This window comes from Pinus tabuliformis, chromosome 5_1, assembly GCF_031772625.1.
Source record: "Pinus tabuliformis cultivar Carrire ecotype Pingquan chromosome 5_1, CPIR1, whole genome shotgun sequence".
NCBI classification, from domain to species: Eukaryota; Viridiplantae; Streptophyta; class Pinopsida; order Pinales; family Pinaceae; genus Pinus; species Pinus tabuliformis.
Genome location: NC_142305.1, coordinates 625,283,988 through 625,304,037, shown reverse-complemented (window position 1 = coordinate 625,304,037; position 20,050 = coordinate 625,283,988). Strand labels below are relative to the sequence as shown.

Here is a 20,050-nt window from a genome sequence, read left to right as displayed (position 1 = left end):
CATACAACAACCATAGCAAGGTATTGAAGCAGACTTGATGGTGCCCTAAGTTGTGCGCATGACACCAAATAAAGGCACCTGCAGTGGAGGTTGAGTTCACTAGTTGACTGAGCCATGATTTCTTGGTGGACGAGTTATCACTTTCAAATCTGGGACAAAGTTGTTGTTGTGCATGTGTCAGGGGACACAAATTTATTACTTTCTTAGTAATCTCTTGGTGCGTATTTGTAGTTGTAGCAGTGAGCTAAGATAGAGAGTACCACGGGAGATCCTTTTCTTGTGGACATTTTCTCTAAAGACATACAAAGCAACTGAGTATCACTTGAAGGCTACTTCATTGTCATTCAAACCAGGTTTCTCTGTAATCCCTAATTACTATATATTTCCTTGGTTAAGTAAATTAATTCTATGTATAAACCAGCTTGTCATCAAAGCAATAAGTATGTCAGTGATTTATGTTAATGTTGAGAATGAAGTAATATCTGAGTTGCTGATTTGAAATTAAATTACGTATCATATACACTGTTGGCAAAACCATTTGTAGAAAAACCCATATACTCTCAGAGAACTCTGAAAATATCAAGTGGGAATTTTATATGGAGCTTGAAATTTTCAAATATTGGCTCATGGATGAGTCACTAAGGCAACTTGCAGCCCTTAACGTTGACCTTCTTTTTAGAAGAAATTTGATAAGGAGAATTTTTGGAGGGTTCAGATCTGGAAAAGATGAGGATCCAAAGAAAGAGCAGTCTCCAGAACCCCCAGAGAAGAGCAGAAATCAAATGAGAAGAGAGTGGATTTGTTTTACATGTCAGGGAGCGTGGACACTAGATCACAAGTGTAAAGCTAAGGGAGAAATGATAGAGGTAGAGCAGGGGGAGACTCATTATGTCCATTCAAATGAGGATTCTTCTGAAGAGCATCAGCAAGCATGTGGGGATGATGTCAACAACCATGGTATGCATAACTCTCTAGTGGATTGGTTTAATGAGCAACAGATTATTCCCGTGCGGAGAGGAGATCGGGGAGGTGAGCTATGAGTGGCGATCCAGCATGGTGAGCACATAGGGGAACTTGAGCAAACCTGTAGAGATGTTGATTACAGCCCAGATTTATATTCGGGTATGTATGATGAGCCACCAATGGACCTTGTGAGAGACATTCAAGATGATGAGTCACCAGTGATGATTCAACATAAGCAGCATATGGTGAAGCATGAGTCAGCTCAGGAGGATGATATGCATAGTGTGCATGATGAGCTTTTTGGGGAGAGCCAGTTGGAGGTTCATGTTGAGCCTGTGATGGTGGAGGATAAGCAGCCATCCTTGGGGTCAGCCATTGATGACGAGCAGACAATTGTAAAGACAGCTTGCAGGGAGGCAGTATTTGTAGACACTTGTCCTCAGGAGGTGTTGGAGATTGACAGGGTAGTTTGGCAGGAGGCTAGTAGACAGCAGGAGCTATTGGAGATAGTGGTGCATCCATCTTTGGGCCGACCCACTGATGAGGTGCGGGTAGATGCACAGGTCATTGGCAGAGCTGCAAGACTTCCCAAGAGCAACCCTCTCCAGTGGTACATAGATAGGGCTTGCACCATAGTTTGGCTACTTGTACCCATTACAGGGAGAGAGGTAGGGCTTTCTCGATGGATGTTGTTGACTGACCAAACGAGGTTGCATGAGTGGGGAACGGTGCAGCATAAGGGACTTATCACCTATACAGATGCCTATGCATCTGATCCTTCCCACAGGTTGGATTGGTGAGAGATCATGAGTTGGTATCCTATTGATGGTGTGATATCCTTAGTCAGGGGCATAGTAGAGCGGAGACCCCCAAACATGTCAGAGACTACATGCTCCAATTGGCAGTGGGATACAGGTCGACGGCTCTTCAGCATTCCTTCCCGGCATCAGGAGAGCAGGATTAGCATTAGATTGAGTCAGGGGTTGGACTAGAGAGAGGTCAAGAGTTGGTACGCGGTGGATGGAGCAACATTCATGGTTGGTGGTATAGCACAGCAGGAGTCGTGGAGCATTGATGCTCCTTCGTGGCATTGCGATTCAGGAGGATTTGTTGATGGCCGGTTCAATCGAAGATTGGTTTGGGATTCGGGCATTGAGGGGTTCGTTCATGGTGGGTTGACACAGGAGCAGAGCATCACCCAATGGTTTGTATGGGATCCTGGCATTGGGTCTCAGTGGTGTTGAGCCACCAAATTGGTTCACATATTTCGATTGCTTAAGGGCAAGCACTCTTGGGGCGGGAGGACTGAAATGTCCCCGTTTGTATTTTCCTCCATTGTACAGCCAGAGTGGATTTCCAGGGCAGGTCATGGTTAGGTCAATGGAGCAGGTTTATGTCATCAGGGGGTCTCGATGGAGTTTTGAGGAGTTCTTATGGGGTCCAATGGCATTCGCTTGGCATATTCATCTTCATGAGCAATTTCGCACATCTTGTTTTTGGTTTCGTGACTTTCCGATAATTCCTATTTCGAGGTTATTATTGGCATAACTTAATTAATTATGCTCGAGGTGGCATTCCGGGGAGATTAATTGATGGAACACCTCAGTGTAATAGCTCGTTGGAACCGGAACGAGAAGATCTACAGGATGGGATGCAGAGAAGTGACTTCCAGTGACCGGAAAGAGTATGGTGGACGATTTACCAGTTTTCTTAGTTAAAAATGACTTTAATTAGTCATTTAATTAAGGAAAAATAATTAATTAGGGGAAATGGGCCAAAAGTGACTTCAGTCAAATAAAATAAAAGGGTCACTTAAGATGATGTCAATGGAGGAGCTTCTAGTTTAATAATAAAATAAGATGCTTCTAAAGGCTTGGAAATCTATCCATGAGATCTATAAAAGAGGAGGAGAAGGTCATTTGGAGACATCTTGGATTTGTGTATTGTCTTTGTGGTGAGATTTTGAGAACCCTTTGTGGTGAGGTTTTGAGAATCCGGTTCTCTACTTCAGCAGTAGCCCCAGGACGGAAACTTTCAGGTGATTCAGTGAGAGTGGGCATGCACCCATCTCTTCCCTTGGTGGATCCATTCAAGGTTCACAGGTTGCAGATTCTTGATTTTCAGTTTGTTTTGGAGGCCGATTGCGGCATTATTGTAGATATATTTGGGGCCATCATCTCAGCGATATTCTTGCTCTTGGACTAACTTATTTACATATTAATAAAATAAGGCTGAGATCTTCTGCATGTTTATATTGTCTATTATCCAGTTACAGATTCTATTTCCTGTTTTTGCCGTATTATTTTGTGGTTTAATTTGTGCAAATTGTTTATGGTATTGACGGCTTAAATTTCTGAAGTATTTCTGAGTTGGAATTTCAAGAAAACCCTAAATTGTTCCATTTGGGACATTACAGTTTGGGTTGTCTTCACACTATCAAGCTGTAGTTATTCACGGGGTTTGTAGGGTACACCTATTTTGCTTCTCCATTAACTATGAATTGTCAGTCACGCATTACGCCTCTCTCTGTACACTGAATATCAACATCTGGCAAAAATGAAAGGATTGTCAAACAACCAGTGATATTGATATCTTTGATGATGGGTGTCGGTGGCGCAAGTGTGCGCAGAAAGTAACTATAAATGCACAAATGCAGGAAGTACAGTGAGAAAGCATGTTGAAAGAACCTCGCATGACTTCAAAGGCTTGTATCTCCTTCAACAGATTATGATCCTATAGTTTATAATGCAAAAACTAGTTTTAATAAATCCAAATGTGACAGTGACCTAGACAATGAGTTCAGTGATCAACTCAAGGCAACTTACCGCTCTACTACAGACCCTACTGCTGCTAGCGAAAAGGAATTATCAGGTTAAATTGTCCTTAGGCTGCAATGTGTAGTTTGCAGTTGGCGTGCTAGCAATGAGCATAAAAGACTAGCATATGAAGGGTGGATTTATATGACACTGGTTATCGTGAAGAGGAATTAAAGAAGACAGAAGAATATATCACTATTCAAAGATCTTTGAGGCACCTTTTCTAGAAGCTCGTGCTCTGGGGGACACAAGCTTAGACACTACATCCTCTGTTAATATTATAGTGATTCTTGAAGAGCCTTTGAAATGCTCCTCCGATGGGCTTCATAAAGAACAAGCCCTGAACAACCTTGGCAGTGGTTATGTGGATTGTGGTAAATTGGATCCACTTAATGCTTAAGGCTGAATTTGCAGCCAGTACTCAAAATGATAGGGCAGATAAACACAAACACATGCAATCTCATTTGTTATTCTCAAAAGAGCTTGGACAATATATGATGGTGAAACAAATCCAGAGCTGAAGATATCATGCCAACAAATTTCATCTTTCAAACCACCACAATCAGATTTTATGCATCAATTGATACTATATTTATTGAAATTGCCTTGAGATGTTAGCATTGCAAAGGTTTAATGATGGAAGGTGGTTGTCCAATTAAATATGATACGATTACAGATTTGGGCACTGCAAAATTGGGAGAAAAATGTCTGACATGGAAGATCATTTTCCATTCGACTGTAATACAAGCATATATGTGTTCCATCATCAAAATGGATGTTGCAGAGGAATCATGGAGCTGTTGAATGATCAGAGCAAATAAAAATAAAGATGCCAGTGATAAGGATATTTAAATGACACCGAGGAGAAAGAAGTGTATTCATTTCCAAAATTATTAACTTCAGAGATGGTCAACACATGAACAAATTTCGCAGTAATATAGAGGCAGTGCATTTTGGGTGCTATTTCTGCGCAACTGGAGAGGAATTTTAAGAATCTGCAACATGGGTTTTTGCAGAATGGCCTAAATTAGATGACATGCGAGATTTTTTGCAAAATTGTGAATAGTTTAAGAAATTGAAATTTCATTGGTTTACTCAAAGGTATATGCTCAGTATTTTACATGGCCGGTTTTTTGTAAAATCCCCTCTTGAAAATGACCAGGACTACCACTGTGTTTTCTGAGTTTAATATAGGTTTCCCAGTGAAGACTTTTGTCAAATAGTTTGTAGAAGTACTGCTGTAGGTGGATTTTTCTTGTTTTTAATTCAGATAGGCCTTTAAAATCAGATGCATATACTCATAAATGTCTCACACAGTGATGTATTCACACATTAAACTCAGCCATACAAATATCATTCAATAGACACCATTCCATAACAAAATTTGCCTCTCCATCAACATATTCAGTTCAGAATTATTTGGTGAATGCCATTTATTATGAGACTAAACAAAGGGCTGATACAATAGAGGAGAAGCAGGGAACCTGGTTGCTTTAGGTCTCTCTTTTGCAATTTAGAATAAAAACAACATGAACAGTAATAAACATACCAAAGAGGAATATTTAAGAACCATTGACACCCACTTCATATTAATTTTAAAAGCATACACAAGTCTGATATATACATAACCCCAAGGGATAGCTCAATTGGTCGAGTACCTGTTGCTAAGTACCTTGCCAATTGGGAGATCACGGGGTCAAATCTCCTCGACGCCCTTGGGGTTAAGCCCAACTAGATAAGCCTATGGGTAGATCCCTTCAGATGGGTCTGCCCGGATTATTACCTGTGGATGTAGCGACCACTCAGTGACTGTAAACCAGAGTTGAAAATAAAAAGTCTGATATATGCATTTCAGCAACAAAAAGGGACTGGGATTCGAAATACCAGTGGATAATAGAAGATGTAAGAGCTATAAATGAGTGTACAGGACCAGAACAATTCTAGCTAGACTGTATAAACTTTAGCAGAGACCATAACATATATTCTGTCCACAAAGTACCTTCATACCAGCCAGGAAATGTCTTCAATAATACGCAATCCACTCTTACATCAACGAGGAGATAATACGTGGTCTTTTCCAGCAGGAGACCCACCCTGGTGTGAGATGTATATGCTGCCTGCAGGAACTCATCCACTTTACAGCATCATATCAACTCACAAACAATGAAAACTCCAGCATCTAATCTCAGCATCACGTACAGGAAAAATGTGATTAATATATTTGCATCTCCAGTAGTTTTTGGCCCATGAAAGGTTTAGCAAAGAATAACCCACCAAAATGCTGACTCGTACCATAGAAAGAAAGAACTCGGCCCAACTTCAAGACCCAACCTTCAGCACACTTGGACATTGAATAGATGGTTCCTCAATCACTGGTTTGAATCTCTTTTTCTGTTTCTGAGCAAGACTTGGCAATATTTGATCTTGGGAACTTGGCTCTCCATAGTTTCCTCTTCAACCTAAAAAGATGAGATGGAAAATACCAAATAAGACAATAAAATCAACCAATAACACTTTTCTACCTCAATGTCTCTCGCAAATCATCTTCTCCCTTGAATTCCAATTGTGAAATATGTGTGATTCCAGTTTTTAAACCAGTTAGGGTGTATAATTTCAATACCGAAACCAGTAATAGCAGCTAGGGTTTTCCAAACCCTAAGTTTCTTCTCTAAAACTCTCCAAGAACTCATTTTCTCAAAATGCAAGTGAAAGAATGAGGAGAGACCCCCTAATTTCTTTTTTTATAACTCACTTACCTTTTCCATCCAATTAAATATTTAAAAGCACTTTTCTTTCTTTAATAAATAAAGTGACTTTTATAAACTAAATAAAGTCACTTTTAATGCCAAAAAATGTTTAATTTGCCTCCGTGGTCACATTGGCCACCCAAAGCCCCTTTTTTATCATCCTACTCTGTAGACCTTTTCACCTTGATTCCAACAAGCTATTACACTAAGGTGTTTCTCCAAGTAATCGGCCCAAAACAACACCTTAAGCATAATTAATTAAAGTTGTTAATAACTCTGTTTTATGGAAATTGTCGGAATGCAACAGAACCAAGAGCAAACCGTGTGGAATTGATCCCGATGATGAATTATGGTAAGCAGTCCCAGTCGGACCCATAAAACTCCTCTAAAACCCTTTTTGGGCCCGAATGGAGTAATCCCACACCTATGACCGAAGTTGACACAAGCTCTGGAAAATCCTCCTAACCACCTTCACCAAGTAATCTAAAATTTGGGGACATTACATTTTTGCCAAATTACTAATCCTTTATTTGCAAGCTGCTTGTTGGGTGCATATTTCCTTGGTGGTTATGAAATAGAAGATTTGAGATCATGAAAATAGAGTTTTATATCTGGATGCATTCAATAAAGCCTTCAAGGCACGGCGAAGCCTGGAAGCAATATCAGAAATTATATGTAAAGTTAGATTAAATGAGCAAAGCCAAACATAGGCCTTTCTTGGCAGAAAACTGGGAAATTGAACAACATAGGGGGAACATGGCACTTAATCCCTTATTTAGAATGAAGCATGTGAAATTTAATTACAAATAAATAGCAATGATGTTAGAAATCCAAGAGTTGAGTGCTTACTAAGAATTCTGACCAATTTTTTCAAACTCAAATTTTAACCCTACATTCGTTTTTTGGATCTTTTTCTTAATGAACTTTCAGCCTTAGGGCTAATTCTAATTTATCAATTACAACAGCATATCAATCACTTTTCAATCAATCAATCAACTAGGCAGCTCAAGGAAACAAACATCAAATCATGTAAAATCTTATAAGATGATTCCCAGACTTCAAGGGCGCATTGCCAATCACAAACTAGATCTGAATTCAATCTTATTACAGCAGAATTTTACCTGCTACAAATCTGCCCAGTTAGCTTCTCTTTGTTTGTCAATTCATCCAAGTAAATCTGCCTACACTTGTATTAAACCAGCACTACTAAGTTACTAAATATTCAAATCATCATGAGAAATAAGCTATAAATCAAATCTGCAAGTACAGAAACTTAGGACAATGGTGTACACTTCATATTAACATAAGAATGAAGTACAAATACATATCAACAGCTTGTGATAAGCTTGTACATACAGTCTACTAACTTATCACAAACCAGAAATTTTTCACAATGCTCTCCAAACCTAGCTAACGTAACTAGTGTTGAGAACTATAGGGGCAGCTAGATTAGGTGATTTCTCTTACTTTGATAACTGCTTGTGAAGTATATTACTTAACTTGATTAACTTCTTCTTTCTCTTGATTATAATTAGCATTCTTATCATCAAACAGCTACCAAAACAATGAAGAACAATGAGACAAAAGGACACAAGACATAGGAAATCGGCCAAGGCCAAAACCTCTCCTGTTGAGAGGAAAACCCACAAGAATTTTTCTCTTCTTATAGAACTTCAATTGACGAATTCCAAGACCTATGACCCTTGACCAAGACCCCTCCAAGACCAAGTCAAACTTTCTCCTTGAAGCACTTTCTCATCCCAAGTCAAACTTGCCTTCCAGCAGCTTCCACTTCACCTTTGACCAAGATTTTAGACCTGCAACTTTGACTGCAATTTCAACCAGCAGTGTTCAACCCCTGCTACAGAAACCCTAGGTGGTATGTGTGAGAGAATTATGGTGATTTTGTTCTCTTCTCTTCTTCGCTTGGACAGCCCTTTCTTCCTTGATTATTCGGCCAGCAAACTTGTCTTCTTGTCACTAAAATTTGACTTCTTTAGCAACTCGGATTTACTGCAGCAAAGTGATAACCTAGATCTTGCACGTGTGAGGTGATGAGGCCCAAAACAAATCAGAAATTTCGACTTTCTTGTGCTTAACACTACTTCCTTTTCTCGCTCTTTTTCAGGTCTCCTTCTTATCTTGATCGAACTTCTTCGTCGCTGGATAGACGCTCTTCTTGAATGAGGTCAAGTGCTCCTATATATACGCTTCCTTGAGTACCCTAATAAGCCGACTTGTCCTTCTAGATAGGCCGACTTGTTTGTAGCACTATGACAAGGTCTTGGAGGGTCTTTGACTCTATTTTGACTCGAATAAAATTTTCTTTACAATATGTAACTTGCCCAAATGGGTCTTCCATACATGACAATGACTCAATGACAAGCCCTAGAAGCACTCAATGGGTGCTTGACCTAAAAATAAATTTCCCTTGAGCATGAAACCCATGCCTCAAAAATAACAATAATAATTTTATTTTTTTCTTTACATCAAATACATAAAATCATTATTACATATGTCATTATGAAGACCAAACCTAGTTACATATTTCAACACTCCCTCTTAACTATGGAGGTATTCATAATCCATGCAAGGTACTTGGACATTCTCAAACTAAAGAATTCTCATAAGATGAGTCAAATTGGTAAGCCATCTCATAAGCTATCTTATCAGCTTATGCTAGAGCATCCAACATTGTCACATAGCAAGGCCTTAGCTAACAACTCTATCTGTCCACAAGATTAGAGCACAATGCTGGCGAGACCAATGATTGATAGACACCATCATCATTGTCTCTCAAGGCACATACCCCACCCGGGTGTTCACAGGGTATGTCCTTTTAGGACAATTCCTATCTTGGAATAGCACATCCTCAAGGAATTTCCACTTCGACTACTCTTGCCTATTGAATGCCCTACTACATCCTCAAAGAGTATCAAAATCAATCTCAGATGCTTATCCAATCCTCCATTCTTTCTTCACAACATGAAGACAAGAATGATGTGTCTATCTCTCCCTCTCAACTAGGGAACATATACTCCTTCCAAGTTCCTATAAAAGGAATATACCCAAGCTCCCTCTTATCCAGGGACTTGTCCAAGCTCCCTCTTAATTAGGGACTTGTTACCAATAACAGCTTTCTGCTTTTTGGTGGAGATCATGGTACTTTCAGCTGCTCATAGGGCTTCTCCTTTCGATGTCATGAATTTCATCTTTATGATTCAAAAGCCTTCATCTTCTAGGTTTTTCTTCGTAGGGCATCGGCCATTCATCACTTTCCTTCAACGAACCATAGGGTTGAACCATTAGTCATGTCATCCTTCTCTTCATTGGAAAGTGATCTTCTAATCCACATCTGGCTTTTCTTCATATAGCTACCTCTTCCAAGTCATGTTTCTTTCAGGATCTTCCATCCATTCCCATGAGTACGAGTTGTAGGTGACATCTATAACTCTCCTTCGGTAGCCTTGTTTCAACCCAACTAGATGTTGTTCAAAAATAAAAAATGAACATCGAATCAAAGTTACCTTTTATGATGGTCTTTCATCATGACATTTGTTTGCTTACAACGTCAACATCCTATATATTCATAAACACATCTCCAAGACATTCAATGTCAAGGGTCTCCTTCTTTTACAAACTTCATCAGAGTCTTCATACCTTCTCTATGGAGATGTCATAGCCAATTCTTTTAGTCATAGGATGTTGATCACTTATCTTATGTGACTATAGTTGCATCTTTCACGAACTCTTCTTCCTTTCTTCACATATTGCTTCCTAGGAACTTCTATACATAGTTCCTTCATCTTTGTCAACCACCTCATATTCCATATGAGGACATATTATGTTGATTTCATCTTGTAAATATGTGAACTAGCTTAAGACATATGCCTTCATGCATCTTACCAAAGGAAGAGATCCTTCTTCTTGCTATATGCAACTATATTTTGACATGACTTAATTTGTAAAATATATACATACCTCTTTTCTCCTTTTGGTCATCTAGACTTCCTTTGGCAGCTTCCTTTCCTTGCTTGAAAGTTCTTCAACCATTTTGACATGTTGCAATCCTTTGTCAGCATACCATCATCCTTCTAAACAATGGATCCCACACAAGGTGGAATCACCAGCGAGACACTTGCTTCTTACAAGTAGAGGTGAAACTTCTAATGAAGATTCCAACGGAGGATCTTGATTATCCTCATCCTGCAAATGCTCCTTTCTAATGATGATGATGTATGATGAATTATTTTTATCTTATCATGTTAGATGACTTTCTTTCAACCATATATACTACTTATGCTTTCAATGAGGTTACCAAGAGCTACTTCCTTTCTATGATGATTGCTACATCCATGTAGACTTCTACTTCAGTTATCATTTCAAGCTTCTATAATGAGCTCTTGCTTCAATCGTATGCTTCTAATATGATGCCATCTCCTAATATGATGCATCCTATCATACTTACAATGCTTTCTACCATGATAGCTATCTTTCACAAAAACTGAAAAGAACTAAGTGAAGGAGATTATCTCAGTCATAGTAGAGATCTTTCACTTCCTCCTCCTTTGATTTCTTCTTCTCAAGTTCTTCCACTTCTTCGGTGACATGGGCTTCATTCCTTTCTTTCCTTTTCTTGTTGTCCTTCTTGAGTTTCGGACAATCTCTCTTGAAATGCCCATATTCCTAACAGCCATAGCATTGGATCTTTGACATATCGATCTTCTTCTTTTTCTGAGGACCAAACTTCCCAAACTTTCCTTTTCTCCTAGCCATGGCAGCAAATGCTTGAACTTGTTCGCTTGGTCCTACATTACTTTTTGCCTTCAACCTAGTTTCTTCAATCTTACACAATGACTAGAGTTCACTGAATAGGGTGGCTTCCTTCTTTCCATAGATGCTTGATACAAAGTTGCCCCATTCATCAGGTAGTGCATTGAGCACCACGGTGGTCATCTCTTTGTCAGACATTATTTCCCCCAACTCTTGCAATTGGTCTCATATTTGTGACACCCTCATAAGGTATGAGGTTACCCCTTCTTCCTTTGATACCTTCATCTTATATAGCTCAGTTCTCAAAGATATTACTTCTCCTGCAATGCTTACGAAGAAAAATTCTACCAGCGTATCATAGATGTCTTTTGACTTCTCCAATTTTGCTACATAAGGGATGAGAGAATCCTTGATTGATTCTATAAGGATTCCTTGAGCCCTTATCTCCCCCTCAATATACTTTGTTAGAGCTTGAGCTTCTTCTTTTGGTGGTTCAATGATTGAAACCTTAACATGTCTAATGACTTCATTTTCTATGAGGATCAAATATGTCCTCTTCTTCCATGCAAGGAAATTTGATGACCCAACCAATTTAAAGCTCTCCTTGCAGAATGAAGTCATTTTGATAGAAGATTTAGTCATAGATATAAGGATACTTACTTGTCGAGTGAAGATGCTCCTTTGATGGTGATATCTTCAACTTGATGCCTTCTTAATTTTGATAATGATGTTTGTTTCCTTGAAAATGACAATGCTTCTTCTAGAGATGTCCTTCTTCAAATATTCTTGAGATGTGATCCTTTCTTCAAAGAGAGGGAGATCACCTTGATTCTAATGATGATGGCAATGCTTCTTCTTTGATGTAGAGACTTCAAGATGCTTCAATGTGTAGTCCTTCTTTCTTTGAGTGGAGGTGGGGTCCTTGAGATGATTATTGTAAAATGTTTGAGCTTCCCAAGAACGCTCCAATTGTGGAACCCTTCTTTGGATGAGCTATGGTTTTGAGGTCTTTTATCATATTCCTTAGTTTCTTCCTTGATACTCCTTAGATTGCTCGGCCCTTATGAATCCCTTCTTGATGGCTCGATTTCCTCTTTAATGCCTTCACCTTTCTTGATATCCTTTTGATGGTCCTTCTTCAAGTTGTCTTTCCTTGTCTTGTCACCTTAGCTTTGATACCATGATGAGAAATCTAGGGACAGCTAGATTAGGTGATTTCTCTTACTTCGATAACAGTTTGTGAGGTATATTACTTAACTTGATTAACTTCTTCTTTCTCTTGATTATAATTAGTGTTCTTGTCGTCAAATAGCTACCAAAACAATGAAGAACAAGGAGACAAAAGGACACAAGATATAGACGATCAGTCAAGGCCAAAGCCTCTCCTGTTGAGAGGAAAACCCACAAGCATTATTCTCTTCTTATAGAACTTCAATTAACGAATTCCAAGACCTATGACCCTTGACCAAGACCCCTCCAAAACCAAATCAAACTTTCTCCTTGAAGCACTTTCTCAACCCAAGTCAAACTTGCCTTCCAGTAGCTTCCACACTACACCTTTGACCAAGATTTCATATGGGCAACTTTGACTGCAATTTCGACCTGCAGATTTCGGCCCCTACTACAGAAACCCTAGGTGGCACGTGTGAGAGAATTATAGTGATTTTGTTCTCTTCTCTTCTTCGCTTGGACAACCCTTTCTTCCTTGATTATTCGGCTAGCAAACTTGACTTCTTATCATTGAAATTCGGCTTCTTTGGCAACTCAAATTTACTACAACAAAGTGATACCCTAGATCTCGCACGTGTGAGGAGATGAGGCCCAAAACAGATCATAAATTTCGACTTTCTTGTGCTTAACTCTCCTTCATTTTCTCGCTCTTCTTTAGGTCTCCTTCTTACCTTGATCGAACTTCTTTGTTGTTGGATAGATGCGCTTCTTGAATGAGACCAAATGCTCCTATATATAGGCTTCCTTGAGCCCCCTAATAGGCTGACTTGTCCTTCTAGATAGGCCAACTTGCTCCTTTTGAAGGCCAACTTGTTTGTAGCACTATGACAAGGTCCTGGAGGATCTTTGACTCTATTTTGACTCAAATAAAAATTTCTTTACAATATGTAAAATGCCCAAATGGGTCTTCCATACATAACAATGACTCAATGACAAGCCCTAGAAGCACTCAATGGGTGCTTGACCTAAAAATAAATTTCCCTTGAGCATGAAATCCATGCCTCAAGAATAACAATAATAATTTTATTTTTCTCTTTACATCAAATACATAAAATCTTGACTACATATGTCATTATGAAGACCAAACCTAGTTACATATTTCAACAACTACAACAAGCTAGCATCACACCAACTATCAAACCCAAACCTCCAACTCCTCCAAGTTAGGAATCCTTCCCAACCAAAATTGGTTGCTCGATCAATTGCATCACACAAGTGTACCTCCAAGAACATCCTCACATCACAAGACACCAAGCATGGCATCACCAAGCTCAAGACAAGGCAAGGCATGTCACCAAACTCCATCAAGCATGGCATCACATCAAGCTCCCAGTCCTCCAAGTAAAGCATTTCACCATGCTTTAGATCCACACTAGTGCTTTTGACTTCCTTTGAATTTACAAACCCTGCTAATTTGCATCACACAAGTTCAAGGCTTACAAGGCAACTCTAATGCTAACTAGCTAGTCTTCGTGATCATCCTAGAATTCAAGTCCTCAAACCCTAGAACTTCAACTCTTGCATCAGCACAAGCACCATGACCTTCATGGAACATGAAGAGTAAAATATGCAAGTGTTCTTCCAAGCAAGGTATCACACCAAACTCAAGAATTCTCCACTCAACAAACAAGGCTACTCATCTAGGAATCAATGACCTTACCCTAACCTTCATGCATCACATAAGAACAGGGTTACAATATCACCCAACGCGCTAGCTCTCTTCTTCTTGTCTTCTTTGCGGTTGGAACCCTAGCACTACCTTCTCTTACGTCACAACAAAAGCCACGTTCTTTACAAGATAAGACATTATGTGAGCAACTCAAACCAACAAGCAAAGCTTTTATCAAGGTCTTCAAGTCCTCTAACACTGATGTTCTTCTCTATGATAAGCACAAGCCTTAATGCCCCCTTGCATCATACAAGCAAGGAATCCAAGAACATCTTCAAGCACTAACATCCATCTTCATGTCTCCTATAAAGTTTACATCATAAACCCTGGGTCTTTGTCACTACAAGACTTCGCCAAGGCAGTTACAAAGATAGAATAATGAATAATAATCGGCTCTCTCCTCCCTCAATATAAAATGGGTGAGCGCAAGTAGTGTTGATAATATTGGTATCGGCAAAATATCGGCAAGCATAAAAAATGCATAATATATTTATTTTTTCAGATTTTTAAACATATAAAGCAATAACAACATGAAATAAACACATTGGCACATAAATATGAAGAAAGCATTGATATATATGATATAAAAATAAATGATACATCAAAGGCGATACCAAATCCTGTTGATCCCTGATAATTGTCCAATCAAGGACTCAAATGTGGAGAACCAATACAAAATAACATCACATATATAAAAGTATCTCATCATCATGAATTATATGTAGCAAAACAAATAAAACTAGCAGCTATCTATCTGAAATCAGTGCCCTCTCCCCTTTTTATGGGAAAACATGTTGGGATGTTTACCAGGCCTACCCCTAGCAGTGGAAGGCCCTACCCCTGCACCTAATGTCAAATAATGAGTGCTAGGTATGGAGTTGTTCTCTTCTATATCTATAGCAGATGATGTTGATGTTGATGCTCCCACAGTGTCCTCCTCCTCCTCCTCTTCCTCTTCCTCCTTCTCCTCCTCCTCGTGTTGCTCCTCCCCCAAGTCCTCCTCCTCTTGTTGCCCCTGTTCTAATGGATCATCTGGTTCTAACCATGAAGGTGACTCCTCCAAGATGGGCACCTCAGACTCCACCCTCCACTAAGACAATACATCAATATTGTCTAAGGAAATGGCATCTGGATCCATTGGTGCTTCTATTTGCTTCACTCGAAGTCGGATATTGTAATGCACATACACTAAATCATTGAGGCGTGAGAACTCCAACCTGTAAGATTGTCAAAAAAACTAATGAGTCTCGACTCTTGACTCTTGAGCCCTTGACACTTGAGGGTCATAAATTAAAAAATTTAAATTAGAATAAATGTAATTGCTCAAATGAAGGTTGAAGCTCAAAGTTATACATGTTGCACTTTTTTTAGTGTATTTTCTCAAATACACTCCAATTGTGCTCACACCCTGAAGAGCTACATGTTTGACTCAGGATTCTTATGGCCAATTTCTGCAAATTTGGTGCCCTTGCACCATAGCTTCGCCACCAAATATCTACAACAAAATAAAGAAATAAAAAATTTAGAAACTTAAAACATAATTAAACTTTCAAATAAAAGTTACATAATTGAATTTTATAAATCTAATTTTATAAATATAAGTAAATTGAAAATTGAAAATTCTAATGTGTGATGACTTGTCACTTATGTGGCATGAAGAGGGTCATTTCCCTAATAGCATCATCAAAGCCAAATAGACCAACACAATCCCGATAAAACTGTATCTCATGATTGATTTTGCTACGAAGCTCAGGATTAGGTACCATCCTCTGAATGCAGGAACGGAGCCCTTCCATCAGCTCGCCATCAAAATCAAAGGCGAATTTGTATGAAAATGCGGGGTTGAGGAAGAGTATTGTTGCATGAATGGGTCGATGAAGCATCCCTGTCCATCGACTATCAATCACATCCCATAACATCATATGCCTATCAAGCCCAGTAGAACCCTTGTCTACATAATAAGAACGAATGGCCTCCTTGGCCCTATCCATGGCCTCATACAAATAAGCCATTGCAAGCTTGTCCACATCTACCAATCTCGGAATCATTACTATAGGTTCACTAACTAAGCACACTTCTTCTACTCCCTGCCAAAATGTGTCAGTGTACACAATTTTTGCAATGGCTCTCTCGTCTTGTCTCCTGTTATATCTACAATCACGCCACTCATCAGAAACAAACACTTGCTTCAACTCAAACTGGCATAGAAGCAAAGACTGAAGAGTAATAAAGTTGGTGACAAAACGTGTGATTGTAGGACGCCGCAACTCCTTGTTTCTAGTGTATCTCCTCATGAGGCTAAGAACAAAAGCATGGTTATAAATAAACTTGGGAACACTCCTAGCCATATCAATCACCTCCTTGATGAAGGAGAGTTTCCCCATATCAAGCAGCAAATTGATACAATGTGTCGCACACGGAGTCCAAAACAATGTGCGGTGCCTCTCCATAAGCATCCTGTCGACAGACACATAATTAGTTGCATTATCTGTTATGACTTGCACCACATTCTGCACACCAATCTCCCGGATAAACCCATCTAACAACTCACATATCATTGCTGCATCTTTTATATGTGTTGATGCATCCACTGATTTAATCATTTAATAAACATGGTACCTTTAGGACAATGTGCCAAGAAATTTAGAAGGGTCCTACCCTTCCTATCTGTCCAACCATCAAACATCACTATGCATCAAGAGTCAAGACACTTCCCATGTCTGTGTCAACTCCACCAATTTAGAGTTGATGTCATGTTTTTCTGCATGTAGGATTGGCCCCTGCAACTTCTCATATGTAGCACTTTTGAACCTTGGGCCCACAACAGCAATAGCGTCACACATTAACTGCCAAAATGGATTTGGTGATGCTGAGAGGTAAGTCGCTCCAAAAAAGACACCTCCCCATAACTCTATCTGCTTCTTGCTTCTCCCTTTTTTAACAATTGATTTTATGGAAGGTTGTGCTCCATGTCCTGTTCGTGGAAAAAAAAAATGATGACCTCGCACTCCCAGTAACATTAGAACTAGCAATAGCAGGTGACACTGTAGAGCTGCTCCCACTACCCTCCACCTCAAAATTAGAAGAAGATATCCCAAAAGATCTACCTACACGTTCAGCCTTTTTTTTTTCTGCCTCTTCCTTCTTTCTATCTTTTTCATCAATTGCTTCAAGAGCTTTTGTATAAGCTCCACACTAGAAACTTTACAAGCCCAACATCATGTCCAAGGAGTCTAGCCAGATGGTGTTTCAATCACATAACCCCTCTTGTCATCCTGGTCCAACACAATTTGCATGATAGATATGCCCGATTTGTCCCACCATCAAGCTCCCCATACTCCCAAAATGGGTCCAAGGCTTTTGGCATATTTGTAGTGAGCTAATTCAAATCTAGGGCACAGATTAAACAAAATAAAAAAATGGCATTGATGATTAAAGTTTAAAGTTTAAATGCCCATGCACAAAAAATAATAAGTAATAACCACCTCATTTAAAAAATATTTTTTTTTGCTACATTATTTGCAATGTGAATTCAATGAAAAATGGCAATAAGAGGGTGCATAAGAAAGTTGAAAAAAGAAATGGAGTTTGTTGTCCAAATATGGAGAAAACCCTCGCATTGGCTCATGGGCATGAATATCATAGCAAATGGGAAAAAAAAGAATCAAAATGTTGGTAGGCAAAGAGACAAGCAAGCATAACCCTAAATCTATGAAAAAATCATTAACATAGGGGTTTTTAGGAACATATCTGTTAATGGAAGAAATGAAGTTTGTCTCGTTGTTCTTCAATCTTTGATCCACAAAAAATTCTTGGTTGGTGGTGAAAATGGTTGTTTGATCCTCAATCCCTCCTTGACAACCACCACAAAGCTCTTCCCCTTCCTTCTCCAACACTTGAAACCGAAATGAGGGAAAAAAAAGAGAAATATCCCTTTCCTATTGTCACACAATTTTTTGCCAAGATATCAGCGATTTCTCAGAAATATCACAATATTTTCGAGAGAGGAAATATAGTGATATTTTCTCAGTGATATTTTGGTTTGCCGAAAAATGTCGCAATATCTCTAAAAATCGTCGATATCTCGGCGATATTATCATCACTAAGCGCAACATCAAACATGAACTAAGTCCACACAAGTAACACAATACCTAAGTCAATAAGGAAACCCCACATGGAGCGCTCTACAGTACAAGGATGACAAGCGTCACATTAGGGTTTTACCCAACCTTAAAGCGATGTGCCATCAAAGCATGATGCCCCTCAAGCCCAAAAAAATTCGCCCAAGATGGTGCATTATCCAACAAGTTGTTAGCCCAATGCTCCCTCTTATATGGCGGCTTGTTCTCCAAGTTTCCTCATGCAAGGTATTGCTCCTCTAGTTGTGTACTACATGTGCTCTCGTGCACATCACTCCCCAACTAATGGGCCAAGGTATTCACTCGTTCTAATGCTTCACCTCAACATATGTGTCTAGGTCCACAACCAGCCTCTATGAAGCATGCTCCTCAACCCAAGGATCCTCAAGTCAAGTATCCAACTACGAAGGTGTATGTCACATTTTCCTATGCTCTTGGGGCCAAGGGCCCTCCTCCAAGTTCCTAGAGCATATCCTCCAAGGGCGATACCCCTCATAATTAAGTAGCCAACCCCCCTATTGTGCACACCCTATTACCCATCTACATACATGGGTAAGAATGTGAAAAAAAAAAATCTCCTATGATGCAGATTTCCAACTAGCAACCTCACATGTTCCTCAGACAACAACCCCTTAAATATCTCTAATATATCATGCTCAACTCACTCACATAATCAACACACATCTAATTATAGTGGTTTGACACGTACACACATAAGGCACAATAACCATTGTTTCATGCAAAATGTTTACAATATTCAAATAATGGATCATGATGCATGGAAGTTATGCTTGTTGCCTTATTTCACCTTAGTGGTCATCAATTCCTTTTAGTGCAGTGTGACCACCTAGAGTTTATCTTTCACTATTTAGGAGAGCCATGAATAGGAGGCCTTGATAGAGATAGTGTGTCCATGTCCTTCTATAATGACACTTTCCACTCACTTTTTCTCCCTTATCACTACTTTTGGGTTGGTTGTTGTCAATCGTTTGTGTTGTTTCCTTGTGTTTGCCTCAACTTGTGACAAGAAGGAACTTGGAAACATCCAAAGGTTGATGCTACTACAAGAAAGCATAAAAGAGCAAATGCAAAAGTAAAGGCAAGGGATGAATATAAAGTCAAAAGCCAAGATAGTTTGAGCACTACCCCCTTATATGAAGCCATCACCCATAGTCCCATGCATATCATGCCTATCATAGTGAAAAGGACTTAAAAAACATCCCAAACCCTATGACCAATGAATTGCCCATACTAAAAAGTGTTGATTTTCTAGGGCACGTGCTAGAATTAGGTTTTTCTTCTCCTGATAACTACTTCAATGATCAATTAAACATTAGTTTCACATATTGTTGTCGCTTCTAATGGCACCCACAGCACGAGTGCTTCGGGAGACATAGAAAGCTTCCTAGAGACAACCTCTGGCTTGATTGCAAACCAGTGCCTAGGACATCTTAAAGAGAGAAGTGCATGGAAGATTATCAGTGGGGGCTCTTGGTTGCACTCCAATTGTCATGAAGTTTGAAAAGATAATAAAGGGGGGTTTGGTTCAATAGGCCTTCATTAAGGGAAACACAAGCCATGCATGGATCCAAATGTTCAAGGGATAAATTGGGCCAACCTCAGAGAGAAATGTTTGGTTCTGGTGGCCGACACACAACAACAGGCAGCTTAATATTGCAGTTGTAGTAAAGGTGACGAGGAGGAGAGAAAGGA

General features: G+C 39.3%; 1 long non-coding RNA gene across 1 annotated transcript in view; it reads right to left on the bottom strand.

The window, feature by feature from the left end:
* The window catches only part of LOC149166492 (uncharacterized), an 85,904-nt gene extending 71,283 nt beyond the window's left edge, over nucleotides 1-14,621 (bottom strand). The window contains exons 1-2 of the long non-coding RNA XR_016260875.1: nucleotides 5,779-14,621; nucleotides 5,438-5,562 (exon numbers count right to left, since the gene is read on the bottom strand). This is a non-coding gene — a long non-coding RNA (uncharacterized LOC149166492). The remainder of the gene's footprint in view (nucleotides 1-5,437; nucleotides 5,563-5,778) is intronic.
* Nucleotides 14,622-20,050: the final 5,429 nt, after the last annotated feature.